Source organism: Bos taurus, chromosome 10 (assembly GCF_002263795.3).
Source record: "Bos taurus isolate L1 Dominette 01449 registration number 42190680 breed Hereford chromosome 10, ARS-UCD2.0, whole genome shotgun sequence".
Classification (NCBI taxonomy): Eukaryota; Metazoa; Chordata; class Mammalia; order Artiodactyla; family Bovidae; genus Bos; species Bos taurus.
The window spans coordinates 91,637,917-91,655,067 of NC_037337.1; positions in this window are offsets into that span (position 1 = coordinate 91,637,917).

Consider the following 17,151-nt stretch of genomic DNA (forward strand, 5'->3'; position numbering starts at 1 on the left):
TAATGTTGGGGTTTGGAAGTACAATTCTGAACTCCACCCCTTTCGTAAGAAAAGCTCTATGGTGTAGCCAAGAAAACCTTTTAGCAGGAGTCCTATAGCCCAGTCCTAGTCTGGCATATCTCATAACATTTGATTCAGCTGATCTTATTCAGGGTATCAATGAGTTTACTCATACATGAAACGCAGAGTTAACTTTCATGATCATTAATGTCTCCAACTGTCCCAAGAGTGTCACTATTTTTGGTAGGTAGAATTTTAAAATGACCCCCAAAACCGGCACTTCCTGCTATAGCTCTGTGAGGGTTAACTTGTATAGCAAAAGGAATTTTGTCCATAAGATTACCTGCAAGTTGACTTTATCATAGGGAGCTTATCCCTATGGCAGGCTTAAACAATCACACGAGCCCTCTAAAAGCAGAGTTTTCCCCAACTCGCAGGTGAAGAGAACATCAGAGAAAGTCAAAGTGTGAGGGGGGATTCTTGCGAGGGAGTTTCTCCATTGTAAAGCTGGGCAGCCGCAGGGGCAAGGACCTGAAAGCGGCCTCTAAGAGCTGAGAGAGGAATCTAGCCAACAACCAGCAGGAAAGCAGGGCCTCCGACCCACGAGTGCCAGGCTCTGAGTGCTTCCAACAACCTGAATACCCTTGGAAGCAGAATTTTTTTCTCCAGATAACCCCAACTTTTGAGACCCTAGTAGAGAACCCAACCAAGATACTCACCAGGATACTGACCTACAGAACTGTGAGATAGAGAGGGTGCCATTTTAAGCTACTAAATTTGCAGTAATGTGCTGTACGACAACAGAAAACTAAGATACTATTACCTCATGGTGAGGAAACGAATAGAAGAAGCAGCAGGCAAAAACTGGGTAGGACAGCACACAATCAAAAGAGGCAAGGGAAAAAGACAGGAGGAGGTTAAGGCATATGAAGTTATCCTGGAGTGTTTCTACTCGGTCAGAGCTAAGACACACTCTGTCTCTCTGACTGTGCCCCTGTTTGCATAGAGTGATGACAACAGGTCTGACTTGAAACATGCAACCCTTTGTACAGCAAAACTCAAATCACACTCCATATTATCTCGGAAAAGATGTGATAAAAAATATATGGACAGGATACAGCGTGTGTTTTTGCACACATTAGGAAGAGTAGAGGGGAAAAGGGAGATTAAAAGAGAAGGAAAATGCAAGAAAGGGAGAAAAAGGACAGAAGGTGGGAGGGGAAGGAGAGGGGAGAAGGGAAGGAAACTGCAAAGAAAATATCTTTTTTAGATGAATATAAAATTCTGTAATGAAAATTAGACTAGCATGTGTCAGGGACAAGAATGGGGATATCAAACTCCTCTTGAAGTTCTCCAGAGGCAACAGAGAAATTGCCATTTCCATTCCTGCTATTTCAAATGTTTTTGAGCTTCACTGGTTCCCCGGCTGCTTGAACAGCCTTCAGTGCCATCAAAGGAAGCAAAAAGCTCCACAACCATGACGTTTTAAAAAAAAAAAAAAAGTGTCTTTACCTCATGTAGGTATTTGTGAGCCCAACAATTATGCAAACACAAACTCACATCTGTTTGAAAGAGATGGGTAGGGCAAGAGCAATGTTAGACATCTCCAATAAAATTCAGTCATTGAAAATAAGTTTTATTAGGAAAACATCATTCCTGGATTTGCCCTCTGCAAGGCAGAGAAATAAGTCTGACATGCTCAGACCCCAGCGAGACTTTTTTCCTCTGTCCTTAATGGTTCTGTGGCTCCTTCAGAGTAATGGGGGACATTTTACCCCCCATTCAGTGCCCAGCAACACTGACCAACATCAGTGAATTAAAACAAAAACACAAAGACCAACCTGGTGCAGAATTTACAGTAAAAAACAGCAAAAGAGCCAAAGTGGGCAGGCAATTAAACAAACACAAACAAATGAGCAAGGCGTACACAGACTTCACTGCTAAGTTTCATGTAAGAATTCTTTTCTTCTTTATTGAGCTATTAAACATAAAAAAAGGGTTGAGTACACAGGACAAAGTTCAGCTATACAAACTGCCACCCAAATAACAAGAAAAAGGTGAATATTCATCTAGCAACTTCTGTTCTGCGTGCAAAGGAAATACCAACTCTATTTGCTTTGTCAAGGACTGCCAATATTATTTGTAAAGCATTCTCAACAAGTTGGTTAAATAAGATCTCTTTTCCAGCAAGAGCTGAACAGGCACTAATGGAAGTGTGCCTGCAGTAGCTCCTCTGACTATTCTCAGGAAATTCTGCATGATTATTGCCATTATTTCCTACATAGATGACTATTATACAATTATCTATTCCCTGTCTTGTGGCCTTGGGAAGACTACTGATGTGATGGTTGATGACCGGCCAAACCCAAGACTGTCAAGTGACCCAAAGAGTTGTTTATGCCAATCTCAGAGAGGAAAAGTACCACATAATTACAAAATAACATATTTAGACCAGGGGTTAGCAGACTTTTTCTGCAAAGGGCCATAGAGTAAATATTTAAAGATTTCAGGGCCATGTGGTCTTTGTCACAACTACTCAAATGTGATTGTGGTGTGGTCATAGATGATATGTAAATGAAGGGGTAGGGCTGTGTTCCAATCAATGCTTGTTTGTGGACAAAAATTTGAATTTCTTAGCTTACTTGTGTCATAAAATATTACTCTTATTTAGACCTCCTTCTTAAAAAATGTACAAAATGATTTCCAGCTCACATCCACACAAAAAAACAGGAGGTGGGATGAGATTCAGGAGGGTCAGAGTTGCAGTTTTATGTGTTTCCAAAGTATATCACTTGATTATAGACTGAATACGTAATAAAAACAATAAAAATGGTTAAAAGTTATATATAATGGCTCCCAGATGCATATTACTGAATGTTGTGAAACAGTAATAGAAATTCACCTTTTCTAATATACTAAAACTCTACCTCATTGGTGCTTTAGAACGTACAGTCCATAAAGAAAATATCCTGCAGAAAATCTGAAAGTCCCAAATAATACGACTACCTGTCCATTGCAATCTTTTGACAGAAATGCTGTGTAATGTCATAAAACCCTGAGATTTGTTTTCCCGCAGACTGAAATTACCTCAGAATTATTTGGTGTTATTGATTCAGCTGAGGAATTATCTCAAAATTAATGGATGGTTTATCTTGTGCAATGACACAATTACAAATGAGCAGTCGTCGATATCAGCTTGCTCTTAGGCCTCTGACATTAGTGATAGGATAAATCCAAAGAATCAAGGTTGACTTCAATTGCACGCCCTGGGGACGGTGTGGTAGGAGTTGTCATGCAGCTGTTCCCATTATCCACACGGTGTCATTCGTAGTTTAAGGTAACACTAGCTAGTATTGGTCTGACACTATTTGTGTGTATGTAAAGTTGTTCAGTATGTATGGTTTCAAATTCTTCATAATAACGCAAAATAAGGTGATTGTTAAAAAGCTGTCTAAATTAGTTCAACCCTATCCATTAATTGATCAACAAGTATCTGTCAACTCTCCGACTTACCAAAGCTTCACAAAGTTCCATTTGTGCCTGCTGTCCCCTAATACACCAGTGTAAGTTCTCTTTCACTGGTTCAGCGGATCAAGCAATTACTTTTCCTAAATTTTTATTTCTCCCTTACAACACAATTGAATTTAAATTTTAGGGATCTTGCTAGACTCCAGTACCAAGAGAATATGATTCAAGTGTTTAGAATCTTTAAAATAAGTTAAATTTTCAAGCTCTTTCATTCTCTACAAGAAAATGCATCTTCATCTTGGTTATAAAGAACAAAGGCCATCATCTTTTGTCTTTATCTCTGATTTATTCTCCTCTTCAATTCTTCTTCATTCTCATTCACTGCCTTCCTCTGTCTTTCCTTTCCTTCTTTTATAGTCTCCAACTTTTCTTTTTCCCTTTCATATTTTTCCATCTTTCTGTCTCCTTCCTACAGACACTGATTAACTATCAGGTCCTATGCTCAGCACCAGTAATTCAAAGATGGACAAGGCACGGATGTATGATATAGATGATGGCATAGATGTACAAAGAACAAGATGCACTCTGGAGCTTAAAGTCTACTTCTCTCTTGAATCTAGAGATCCATACATCATCAAGAAGCCCACTCCGTATCCCCAGTTTATTCAGAGGCTTAAAATTCTCCCTGTTTGTTAGCATCCTCTAGCTTCAAATATAATTATGCCTCTCCAAATGAAAAATATAATTATGCCTTCACTTTCATGTTTTAATGAAATATTTCAAACATATATAAAAACAAAGAAAAACAAGTTATCCACCACCTTAATGAACATGGTAGGTATTTCATCTTACTCAACTCAGATTTTTCAAAAATTTTAAAAGATAAATAAAACACTTCAAGTTTAAAGCTTTCTTTCTGACTCTTCTTGAACCCATTTCTACCTAACATCTTTTCCAACCTTTCCCCCACCAAGTAATCACCATCCTGAATCCTTCCCATTCAATTTTTAAAATACTTTTGCTATTTATATATGGGTTTTATTATGCAGTTTTATTACATGTATACATAGTTCTTAAAACAGCATCCTTTTGATCATTTTGCTTTTAAAGTACATTATGATATCACATGGTACCATTCCAAAATTTGTTCTTTAAATATACTTTATATATCATATACCTAAGATGTATTCATTTTGAGGCATATAGTTTCAATTCATTCATTTTACTTGATGAGTACTATCTACCATATATCATCTGCTGCTGCTACTGTCGCTTCAGTTGTGTCCGACTCTGTGCAACCCCATAGACGCAGCCCACCAGGCATACAGTTTCAACTCATTTGTTTTACATGGTGAGTACTATCTACCGTATAAATAAGACAAAAATTATCTTTCCCATACTGATGGACATTTACATTACTTCCAATTGTTCAGTACCAAATCTAATGTCGGAATAGACATTTTAGTTCATGTCTCTCTGTAACATGGGAAAAGTTTCTCTAAGGTACTTAATCAAGTGTGAAATATCTGCACCCCATGCCATGTGGTCGCATGCATTTTTATCTTCCTGGATACTGTGGATAGTATCAGTGGCCTCTCCTGAATAGTTGTCTCAGAGTATTCTTCCACTGTTAACATATGAGGCATCTTCCACAGCCTTGCGGTAATTGGTACTGTCAGATTTTTATACTTCATACTGTCTAATGGGTTTAAATGTATCTTACCGTTGCCTTCCAATCTGGTTTTCATCCTCATTTAGCTATAAAACTGTTCTTTCCATGGATATCTAATAATCACGGTCTTGCCAAATCTCAGAGATTTTGCTTGTACTCATCATTCTGTTTGACCTCAATTGCATTTGGCCTACCAGTACCCACCCAGTCCAAATGTTCTTCCCCCTTTGCTTACAGTTAACAGTGCTCTGGGGACAAAGAGGCAGAAAACAAGAAGTTCCCCAGAAGTTCAGCTGTAAGCCTGGTAGATACTCAGGGAAGGTAATTTTTAAAGAAATATATTTCATAAGAGGCCTGAAAACTTGGGAAATTAAAAAATATACAGGTAGCTTTCATAATATGAAATACATAAAATCAAAACAAAGCAAGTACTTCTAAGTTTGATGGGTATGCAAGAACAGCATCAGAACAGTAACATTTATAATAGGAACTACATTTAATGCAACACATGATAATCATTTCTTAATTATGTTCAACGTGGCTGTGTGTACAATGCATTTGATAATGATAAGCTTATCACTTATTAAAAATAACAAACATTTAATGTTTTATGATATTTGAATCTACCATAATGTCAAAAAGGGGGTCTCATGAAAGCTCTTTATGATGCGTCTCCCATTTCCTTTCTCATCAGCTATAGTTTATGCTCTATGAAAGAGACAACACAGATTGTAAAATAGGACCATTTATGAAGCTTTAAAATAGGCTACATGCGTAGCTATGTATGGAAAATTACCTAAAATATTGCTTATTGGAGCTTATGCATAGCTGAAGCTGCCAGCCCCACCGTTGACATCACTGATGACATTAAACACATATTCTTAAGAAATTCATGCAAGAGATATTTTCTGAACATTAACTCATTGATTCTTCTAGGTGAGGGGATTGAACAATGAATAAGTCTCTTTCCTCACACAACTAAGATTCGTTTCTGTGAAAGTTATGCCAGGCTCTAATCAGCATCTCCAGTCTTCAGAAGTTTTCTGGAGGATGAGGGATAAAATGCTTTTGTTTTGTAGAAACATTAGGGTAGCTGACAATGTTGGAAAAAATAAATTTCTTAAATGTGAAAAGGCTGATATTGTAAAAGCTTACAAACATTGTGAAAAAAAATGACATTCAGATTTCTCAGAAGAGTCTAAGTCTAAAAATACAGAGTAATGAAACCAAATGAATTTCTTGAATGATACTTAAGTAAAAATTTTTTTAAATCATACAAGTCCTTAAAAAAAAGACTATTCTCTGTACATACATGAAGTTGGCAATTACTAAAACCTCTAACCAAGAATCCTCAAAAACTGAATATTTTATGTGAAATAGCCCCTTCAACTGCAAAACGTAAAAGCTTTAGTTCTTTGGGGACTCTCATTAAACCTTGTATTGTGAATGTTTCCAAAATGTTTCTAATGGTGTTTCTTTATGAAAAAAGTAGTGCTTTATACTAAAGAACACTATGGTGTTTCTTTGTATTAGTCCTATGATTAATCTTGAAACAGGTAACTCTGCAGAGAATACCACAATTCAAATTTGGCAAAAAAAAGCAGTCATTACCTTTTATTTTCTTTGCTTGACTTGTGATGGTTGATTCTACCAGTGGGAAAGTCTAGTCAAGTATTAGTTTATTCTTAATATATAGCTAAATAACCTATGGAATAAAAATGCTTTTTTTCAAGGCTTGGAAATGACCAAAAAGGTGAATTATCTTCATGGTTCTGTCAAAGTTTTCCAAATAAAGAAGCAGAATGAGGGAAGAGAATAATTATCATGGATGTTTCTACCATTCTAGAAATATTGGCTTGGCCATCTAGATTGCTAGCAAAAATAAATAAATAAATAAAATTGGAGAGAAATAAAAATCATTGGTTTAGTTGCCCTATACCATTTGCTCCCCCAAATAATTGCCCAGATGCTACCAACTTCTCATAGCGAACTCACCTCCCTATCAAGATAATTGATTATGGGAATAATAGTATATGAAACACCAGCTTTTTGCCCTTTGCTTTATGAAGATACATATTTGGATTAAAAGAAAAAATGCTTGTGCTCCATGTTGAGGTTCTTTGATTCTCAAAAGGAAATATTCTTAGCTAAATTTATGAGCTGAAAGACCAAGTTGCCTATTTTTTGAAACACCAAAGAAGAGATCAATTGTGTGAAACTTGAAAGAATTATAACTGTCAGGGGATGCTGACTGTTTGGCATATATACTTTAAGCATTGCGGAGACTAAATCTAAAATTTCAAGAGAAAATTCCCAACCTCATTTCTCATTACATCTTAAATATGTATAGCCAAAACCCAGATATGGATGCAGCATATTAATGTTCAAAAAATCTAATTACTCTCTCAACTTGATGAAGATTTCAAGGACAATATCTTAAAAGTGACTTTGAGGAAGAAAAACAGTGTCATCTACTCCTACTGTAAGAAAAATGTGAATAATATTCTCTTGATGTCATGGAAAAAAATCCCTTTTGGAAACTCACAAGAAGTTTTTTGTCAAATTGGACTTTATACAACTAACTCTGAATGTTTCAAAAATTACACTTAATTCAATTTCCAAAATTAATTTTTATATAATCATGAGTGGAGTAAAATATCATCCTAGAGGAAGTAAACAAGCTTTGCTTGTCACTATTCAATGCTCATCAAAATACACGTAACACATATTTTCTTCACTTTTGGCAAGCAAAAAAATAACTGTTCAATTGATTTGATATTTAAGCACGCTCTTATATCCTTCATTTTTCACATAACCTACAGTAGAAAAGTTTAAAGAAATCAAACATACTCAATTCTCACATAATCAAAAATTTTAATTACTATTTATATGATTAAAGGTAGTTTTTTCTTCTAAAACTACCACTGAAATGTTGTTTTAACCTACCACTTTTTAATTAGAGACATTTTATGCATTAAAGGTACTGTCTTTCTGATCGATACCACTTTTGTGGGTTCCTTATCTTATTACACTTCCACACTAGAAGACTTTCCGAAGACTCGGCTCTGGGTCATGATTTCTTTTCCTTCTTTCTTCTTTCTGTCTTCCTTCCCTCTCTCTCTTCTTTTCTCCCTGCCTCCCTCCTTCCCTGCCTCCCTTTTTTCCTTTCTTCTTTCATTCCTTTTCTTTTGTGACACTCCTTTTAAAAATTTACCATTTCTCACATGTTGAACTATTATCTCTGTATGAAGGACTTCCAAATCTGTGATCTTAATGTTTAACCAGTTCTCCATGATTATATATTTAGTTATTTTAAATCATTCACCTAATGTGTATAGGGCACTTACTGTATAGAGGTCTCACCACAAGCCCCAGAAATACAACAGAACATAAGGCAATCCGTGTGAGTCCCTTTGGAACCAGCTGGTAATGTGTGACCTCCTTAGATATCTACTCAACACATTGCATTTGACTTTTACTAGTTATTACGCTGGTGCCAATGTAACTGTGATTTCAGACTGTGAATCTGAAATCATTATAACTAGGCTCAACTACATCTTTGTTAATCACAATAGGAACCATCACAATCAACACGTTTGCCAATGAGAAATAAGTTTGATCATTCCTGTAGCTTAAACATCTGTGCTTCAGGAATTGACAAACACTAAGAGAGGATTTTCTACCTCCTGCTGGCTGTGAAAGCATTTTCCCTGCAAAAAGTTGAAATGCTTGAAGAAGTGGTATTTGGTTGGTGAAAGGTCAGTGAATATGGTGAATGAGGCAAAACTTTGTAGCCCAATTTATTCAACTTTTGAAGCACTGGTTGTGCAACATGCAGTCAGGAGCTGTCATGGTGGATGAACTGGGCCCTTTCTGTTGACCAATGCTGGCCGCAGGCTTTGCAGTTTTCAGTGCATCTGGTCAATTTGCTGAGCACATTTCTCAGACGTAATGGTTTCACTTGGATTCAGAAAGCTGTAGTGGATCAGACCCACAGCAGACCACCAAGCAGTGAGCATGACCTTTCTGTGATGCAGGTTTGACTTTAGGAAGTGCTTGAGAGCTACTACTTGGTCCAACCACTCAGCTAGTTGTCACAGTTGTCGTATACAACCCACTTTTCCTCGCACATCACAATGTGATCAGGAAATGGTTCATTGTTATTGCATAGAATAAGAGAAGCCAATACTTCAAAACAATAGTTTTTGGGTTTTTTTCCAGTCAGTCAAAGGGGCACCCTGTTATTGAACTTTTTCACCTTTCCAGTTTGGTTCAAATGCCAGATAACTGTAAAACGGTTGGCTTTGAGTTCTTTGGCAACTTCTCGTGTAGTTGTAAGAGGATCCAATTTGATGGTCGCTGTCAGTTGGTCATTGTCAATTTCCAACAGCCAGCCACTGCACTCCTCAACAACCAGCACTGCACTGTACGTTCATTAGCAGTTTCTGAGCCGAATGCATTAAAGGGATGCATAATATAACCACTTTTATTTAAGAATATATTCCAGTATCAAATGGCAAGTTTCAACAACACAAAACAGCAATTAATTTTGCACCAACCTAAATAGAACATCATTTTCTGTTCTACCAATGCTCTTAATTGTTTTTTATTAGTACTACAGTCACTGTCCTATTCAGAGGCATAATTGAATATTGGAAGGAAAAAGAGAGGCCTTTTTTGAGTTTCCTCTCTATAACTATTCATTTTTATTTTATATCTGCTCTTTTCTATCACTTTTTAATTTACCCCCAAGAATTGAGGGTCTTCTCCTTCCAACCTATTCTGTAACATGGTTGGTACGTTATTTTTAGAATATCATGCACATAATGTTAAGTTCTTGTTCAAAACCATCATTGTTTCTCCACTATCTATGGAATGAAATCTAAACCATTAAAATCAAGCATTCAAGACAAAGTGCAAGATACTTCCCAACTTTATCTCCCATGACTCCGAACACATGTTTACAGCTATAGTTAGACCACTCTCCGCACTGTTCACAAAACATACTTTAGCATTTTCACCTCCAAATTCCGTGCTTATTGGAGTGCTTCCCCCAGTCCTTAATTCTTTTTCTGTAGCTGACCAGGTTTCCCGCAGTTTAAGTTAGACCTGTAGTACTACCTCCTCCTGAGTTTTTTCTTAACTTTTCCAACCAATATGCAACTCTCCCAAAAAGCATGGACTATTTTATCTTGACCCTCATAATGTGTTAATGATTTAGCTTTTTAAAAGTGAATATATTTTGTCTCTGAAATCAAATTCAATGTCTTTCATTTTGGGCCTTTTATCTTTTTTTTTTTTTTTTTACTTTTTATCTTACAGCTCTTAACGTTGTGATTCTGCTTATCTAAAGATTAGCATTATAGACTGACTTGGCCTTTTACAGATATAGGTGTACCACAGTCTATTCATATCCTCTTAAAACTGTGTACAAATGTCATGTAAGACATTAGCTTTTAATGAACAGAGTTGCCTTCCCTTACAGCAGTGTTTTAATGGGGTCTCCTACATGACATGACAGTATTCCTTCTGTTCATATTAGATCTCAACTCTAACAATAATTCAGTGTGCCCCATCCATATCACCCATAATGATCCAATCAGTAGGGCTTTCATGTTAGTTGTAGAGAATTAGACATTATTTCCCATATTTTACCTGACTACAGAGCGAACAGCATGAATTGGATTTTGATTTCATGTTCTCTTTGTGAACTAACGTTAGGCATTAGATTCTATGAGCTGAAAATCCTAAAGGAAATCAGCCCTGAATATTCATTGGAAAGACTGATGCTGAAGCTGAAACTCCAATACTTTGGCCACCTGATGCAAAGAACTGATTCACTGGAAAAGACCCTGATGCAGGGAAAGATGGAGGGCAGGAGGAGAAGAGGGTGACAGAGCATGAGATGATTGGATGGCATCACTGACTCAATGGCCATGAGTTTGAACAAATTCTAGAAGGACAGGGAAGCCTGGCGTGCTGCAGTCCATGGGGTTGCAAACAGTCAGACACAACTTAGTAACTGAACAACAACAGCTGAAATAGTATGTGGAAAATCTCATGAAAGATTGACCATCCAGAAAAGTTTATAAACTCCACTTGCTCTCTGCCTAAAGGAGGAATGGTGAGAGTTATAGATAGGAGTTATAGGAACAAATATCAGATGCATTTCCTGTGACTATCAGCATTAACATGGCCCCATTCTTGCTCTATGACTGTTTGTTATCTGCTTTTCAATAGTGCTCTGAACTTTCTCCAAAGATTCAGCATCTTTGGAGGCAGGGTGTTCCTCAAGCAAGAACACACTGAGTGTGCAGTATGTCGATAGCAAAGGGTTGATGGACATTATTCAAGATTTCTGATATGTCAGGAACTGTACACCTGTGGCTTATAATGGGAATCAAGTGCAGCCATTAGACTGATTTACAGATGATGCCACACTCCTCTTTAGTCTGGGTGACAGCGCCAGAAAAGACAGAGGTCTTCACCCAGTACCTCCCAAGTAATATCTTTACAATACCTATCATTCCACTAGGCTGCTCGCGCCTGAAAGTCACAGACGATTCTGTGGTCAGAGTAAATCTCTGAAAGAAAATAGGTGTCTTAGCCATTAATGCTTCTGAATGGACTCCAAAGGACTTGTGAAAAGATCATGGTATTAAGATCACCATGATCTAAGAGAAGAGAAATCTAGGCCGGACCAGAATGAAAACAATTCCCTAGAATATGGGTTTCAACAGGTTTACATTAAGACAGAAATGAAGCTTTATTAGAACTTATCTTCTTCATAGCTTTATTGAGGTATAATTCACACAGCGTAAGTTTACCCATTGTGAGTGGTTTTTAGAAAATCTAGAATTGCATACGTATCATCATGATAGTTTTAGAACATTTAGAACATTTCCATCACCCCGAAAAGTGACCTTGTACCCTCATTTGCAGGTCATCCTTGGTCCCAGCCTTGCCCCCAACAACCACTGATTTGATTTGTATCTCCATAAATTCATCTCTTCTCAGAATTTTGTACACATGAAATTGTATTTTGCTTAGTGTTACGAATTGAGATTGTTTCACTGAGCAAAATTCTTTACAGCTTCGATTATGCTGTAATATATACAGTAGTGTATTTCTTTCTGAGGAGTATTCCATTGTATGTTTCTTCATCTACCAATTGATGGTCATTTGAATTATTTCCAGTTTTGGTTGATGATGAATAATGCTACTATAACTATTCATATACATGCCTTGTCTTTCTGTGGATGTTTTCATCAAGAATCACCATAATCTCACTCCTTTTAAAATTAGTTTTTTCCCCATAATTCTAAACTTTTTTGGAATGATCAAAACACAGAGAAAATGACAACACTGGCAAGATTTTAAACTCATGAAAAGTCAGACCTGATGCCTTTTACTCTGCTGAATTCTTTACCTGACTCTTCCTCATTCTGTGTCAAGGAAGGTGTACACAGAGAAATGACACAAGGTCAACTCAAAATGCTAGAAAAGGTTGCCTTTATCAAGGGCTATGTATTTTTTTCTGCCAGGTGTACAATAGTCTAAATAACACAGTAAAAAGATCATTCCAAACACATCATCTTCTCTGGCATCAACTCATTCAATGCCATAGACTTCTTGAGGCAAACAGAACAACAGATCTATTAAGACTTGATTCCCAGTTTAAATAATATTTACTCTAAGAAATACTCAGCTATAAACCAGTTATCTCAAAACAAAATTTTGCTACCAACTTATCAGTATGTAGAGCATTTTCCTGGTAGGTAGACTATTCCTCTTACAGACTGAATGCTGTGTTCCTCCAAAATTAATATGCTGAAGTTCTGACTCCCTAATGTGTTCCTATCCAGATATAAAACTTTGGGGAGGTAATTGGGCTTAGATGGGGTCATTGGGGTGGGGTCCTCATAATCAGATTAGTGCCCTTATAAGAAAAGACTAGAGAGATTTCTCTTTTCTCTCTGCCACATGAAAATATAGCAAGGGGGCAGTCATCTGCAAGCTAGGAAGAAGGCCTTTAGCAGAATCCTACCATGTTACCACCCTGATCTAAAACTTACAGCCTCCAGAACCATAGGAAATAAATACCTATTGCTTAAGCTGTACAGTCTATGATATTTAATTATAACAGCCTGTGCTGACTCCCTTCCAGTGACTTTCACCCAACTCTTAACAGAATTTCTTCTTTTCTCAAAACAAGACAAAATAATATAAGCAAAACTGCAAAAATGAAGATGAATATTATTTTCTCTGTTTCTAGTGTAACCTCTTATCTTGAAATTTTAAGAGATCAGAGAAGATCCAACAAGATATTTCACTTATTTCTGGTAGCTTGTGGGTGATTTCTCAGAGGTCCCTCTTTCCTAATAAATATGTTATTACAGCGTCTTCCGCATTAAAGAATGATTTTAACTTACCTTAGTGCCAACATTTCTAATGAGGGCACACATCCCTGAAATTATAATGTGAATCAGTAGGGAAATGTGACTTCCTTCACAAAGTGTGTTCGGAATGGTCTTTGAGAAGCATAACCCTTGGTAAATTGACGTGGCCTTGAAATGAGCATCGTCCCACTAGTGTATGTAGATTTATGTAGGTCTCTGATAAATGCCCCATGGTTAGCTGCCAGAAGATGCATGAGGAACGAATATGCCACCACCATATGCCTCTTAGGACATTCTGCCTCGTAAGCCCAAACTATGCCAAGCATTATCACAGTAGCCACTTCACGTGTGATAAAACAGAGAAGTAGGTCAAAATTTCTATACAGGGGCTGCCCTGGTGTCTCAGTGGTAAAGAATCCGCCTGCCAATGTGGGAGACATGGGTCCAATCCCTGACTGGGGAAGATTCCACGTGCTGTAAACTAACTAAGCCTGTGTGCCACAGCTATTGAATCTGTGCTCTAGAGCCCAGGAGCCACAATTATCGAGCCCATGTACTGCAGGTAATGAAGCCATGCGAGCTAGAGCCATGTTCCGCAACAAGAAAAGCCACTGCAGTAAGAAGCCTATGCACTACAGCTAGAGAGCAGCCCCCTCTCTCTGCAACTAGAGAAAAGCCCATGCAACAACGACGACACAGCACAAACAAAACTAAATAAAAAGAACAGTTTAAAAAAATTCTGTACGACTGAAAGAGTACTTAGAATATTATCAGCAGGCTGTATCTCTGGGAAAACCAATAAACAGCTTAAGGCTGTAGGAATACCTCTTGTAAAGGCATATGACCAGACAGAAAGGATACTGGAAAACTTCAGCCATAACTAGCATGTTTACCTTACACAAACTAATCATTACAGTTACAAAATATAACTCTCTGTATCCAGAGAACATTACTTGAGAAAATAAAAGTTTTAAAAGGAACTCAATCTGGCTTCCTTTACTATCTTCTTGGATGTCAGAAAAAAATAAATGGCATTCCCTTTATACTCTGTTGGTACAGAAGCACCAGGGGCTTAGGCTATAATGAATGTGAAGTGGTCATAGGATATCAACTTCAAGGAGCCTATTGTTGGAAATACCAGTGTGGAGCTCAGAAGAAAAATCTGGCTGGAGATTTGCAATTGTAGTTCATCAACATAATAATGTCAACTGAAGCCATGGCAATGCATACACCAGTGGAAAGATAATTTTCTGGCTGAGTGGAGAGCCAGGAGAAAACCTTCCTAAGTGTTCAGATATAAAGAAAACATGCAGAACAAGAGGAGTCTGTGAAGGCTGCTGTCTCAGAAGCCAATGGAAATGAGTATACAGAGGACACTGATGAGCAGGGGCGCAGCAGCAATGCCAAGTGCTGCAGAAAAGTCATGGGTGAGACACCCTGCAAAGCATCCATTTGATTTAGCATGTAAGAGGTTGTTAGTAATCTTAACCAGACCACAGTAGACTGAGAAGTGGAGACAACAAAGAGATACAACCAGTGTGGGTTATTCTTTCCAGATATTTGGAAAGAGAGATGTTGGTAGTGGGAGGAAGAGAGGATATGAAGCTTAAGACATCTACTTAGTGATTTATTTAGGTAACTGCAGACTAAAGGGCTTCCCAGGTGGCTCAGGGGCAAAGAATACACCTGCCAATGCGGGAGACACAAGAGACATGGGCTCAATCTCTGGTTTGGGAAGACCCCCAGGGGTAGGAAATGGCAATCTGCTATAGTGTTCTTGCCTGGAAAACCCCATGGAGCCTGGAGGGCTACAGTCCATGGAGTCGCAGAGTCGGACATGACTTAGCGACTGAGTACAAGGACTTAGACTAAAAGATATTTGTGTACGAATGAGAAAGAAGTAGAGAGGGAGGGATGCAAGACACATAAAGGAGAGGCATTCTTATAAATTTTAGATACTCAGCCAGTAACAAGTTTAAACATGAGTAATCTAGTTCTTTTGAGCTGTAGTGTTAGAGAAGACTCTTGAGAGTCCCTTGGACTTTAAAGAGATCCAACCAGTCCATCCTAAAAGAAATCAGTCCTGTGTGTTTATTGGTAGGACTGATGTTGAAGCTGAAACTCCAATACTATGGCCACCTAATGCAAAGAACTGACTTATTTGAAAAGACCCTGATGCTGGGAAAGATTGAGGGCAGGAGAAGAAGGGGATGACAGAGGATGAGATGGTTGGATGGCATCACCGACTTAATGGACATAAGTTTGGGTAAACTCCGGGAGTTGGTGATGGACAGGAAGGCCTGGCGTGCTGCAGTCCATGGGGTTGCAAAGAGCTGGACACGACTGAGCAACTGAAATGAACTGAACTGAACTGAATCCAGTTCAACATCTCGCTTTTTAGATGCAGGGATCTTATAGTGCAGAGAGATGAATTTATTCAACTAGTTATGCTACTAATTACTGTCAGAGACAAGCCTCCATCACAGGTCTTACCATATCACATTCCAGGGCATTCCCCACTGTAACACTTCATAGTCTGTAAGCCTGAGGATCTGTCATCATGTGTTGAGATGATGAATTCAGCAATGTCCATAAGATCTGAGGAACACACTCAAAAAAGTCAAAATTCCTGATTCTTGTTACAACCAGGTGATCTAACAGCTTCCCTATATTAAGACAGGTTTCTCTTCATTTTCAAGATCCTCTTACCCCAATTCATTGTAACTGTTTCTTCTTGCTCCTCAGTTTTGCCAAACTTAGGCTCATGGCTCTCCCTTGACATCCACCTTATTCATACACTCTAGGTAAAATTACATCATAAATACAAATTATGTCACATAAATTATAACATTTTGTCATATTCAGATAAAATTTAGAATGCCTAGTTAAACTTGAATTTCCAATGAACAATACATTTTTATTTAGTATAGGAAATATACTGTTCAATTATTAGAATATACAAACAGCTCATACAACTCAACAACAAAAAAACACACAATGTCTATTTAGAAGGACTGATGCTAAAGCTGAAACTCCAATACCTTGGCCACCTCATGCAAAGAGTTGACTCATTGGAAAAGACTCTGAGGCTGGGAGGGATTGGGTGCAGGAGGAGAAGGGGACGACAGAGGGTGAGATGGCTGGATGGCATCACCGACTCGATGCACATGAGTTTGAGTGAACTCTGGGAGTTGGTGATGGACAGGGAGGCCTGGCCTGCTGCAATTCATGGGGTCGCAAAGAGCTGGACACGACTGAGTGACTGAACTGAACTGAAATATACATTCCTCCAACAAAGACATACAGATGACCTACCGGCACATGAAATGGTGCTCAACGTTCTTAATTTATTTTATGACCATGCCCCATGGCATGTAGGATCTTAGCTCGCTGACCAGGGATCGAATCCATACCCCCAGCAGTGGAAGTGCAGAGTCTTAACCACTGGACCACCAGGGAATTCCGAGAATTGTTAATTATTAGAGAAACGGAAGTCAAAACTATAGTGAGGCATCACCTCAGACCCGTCAGACTGGCCATCATTAAAAAAAGTGTACAAATAACAAATGCTGGAAAAAAAGGATCCCTTCCACATGACTGATGGGAATGTAA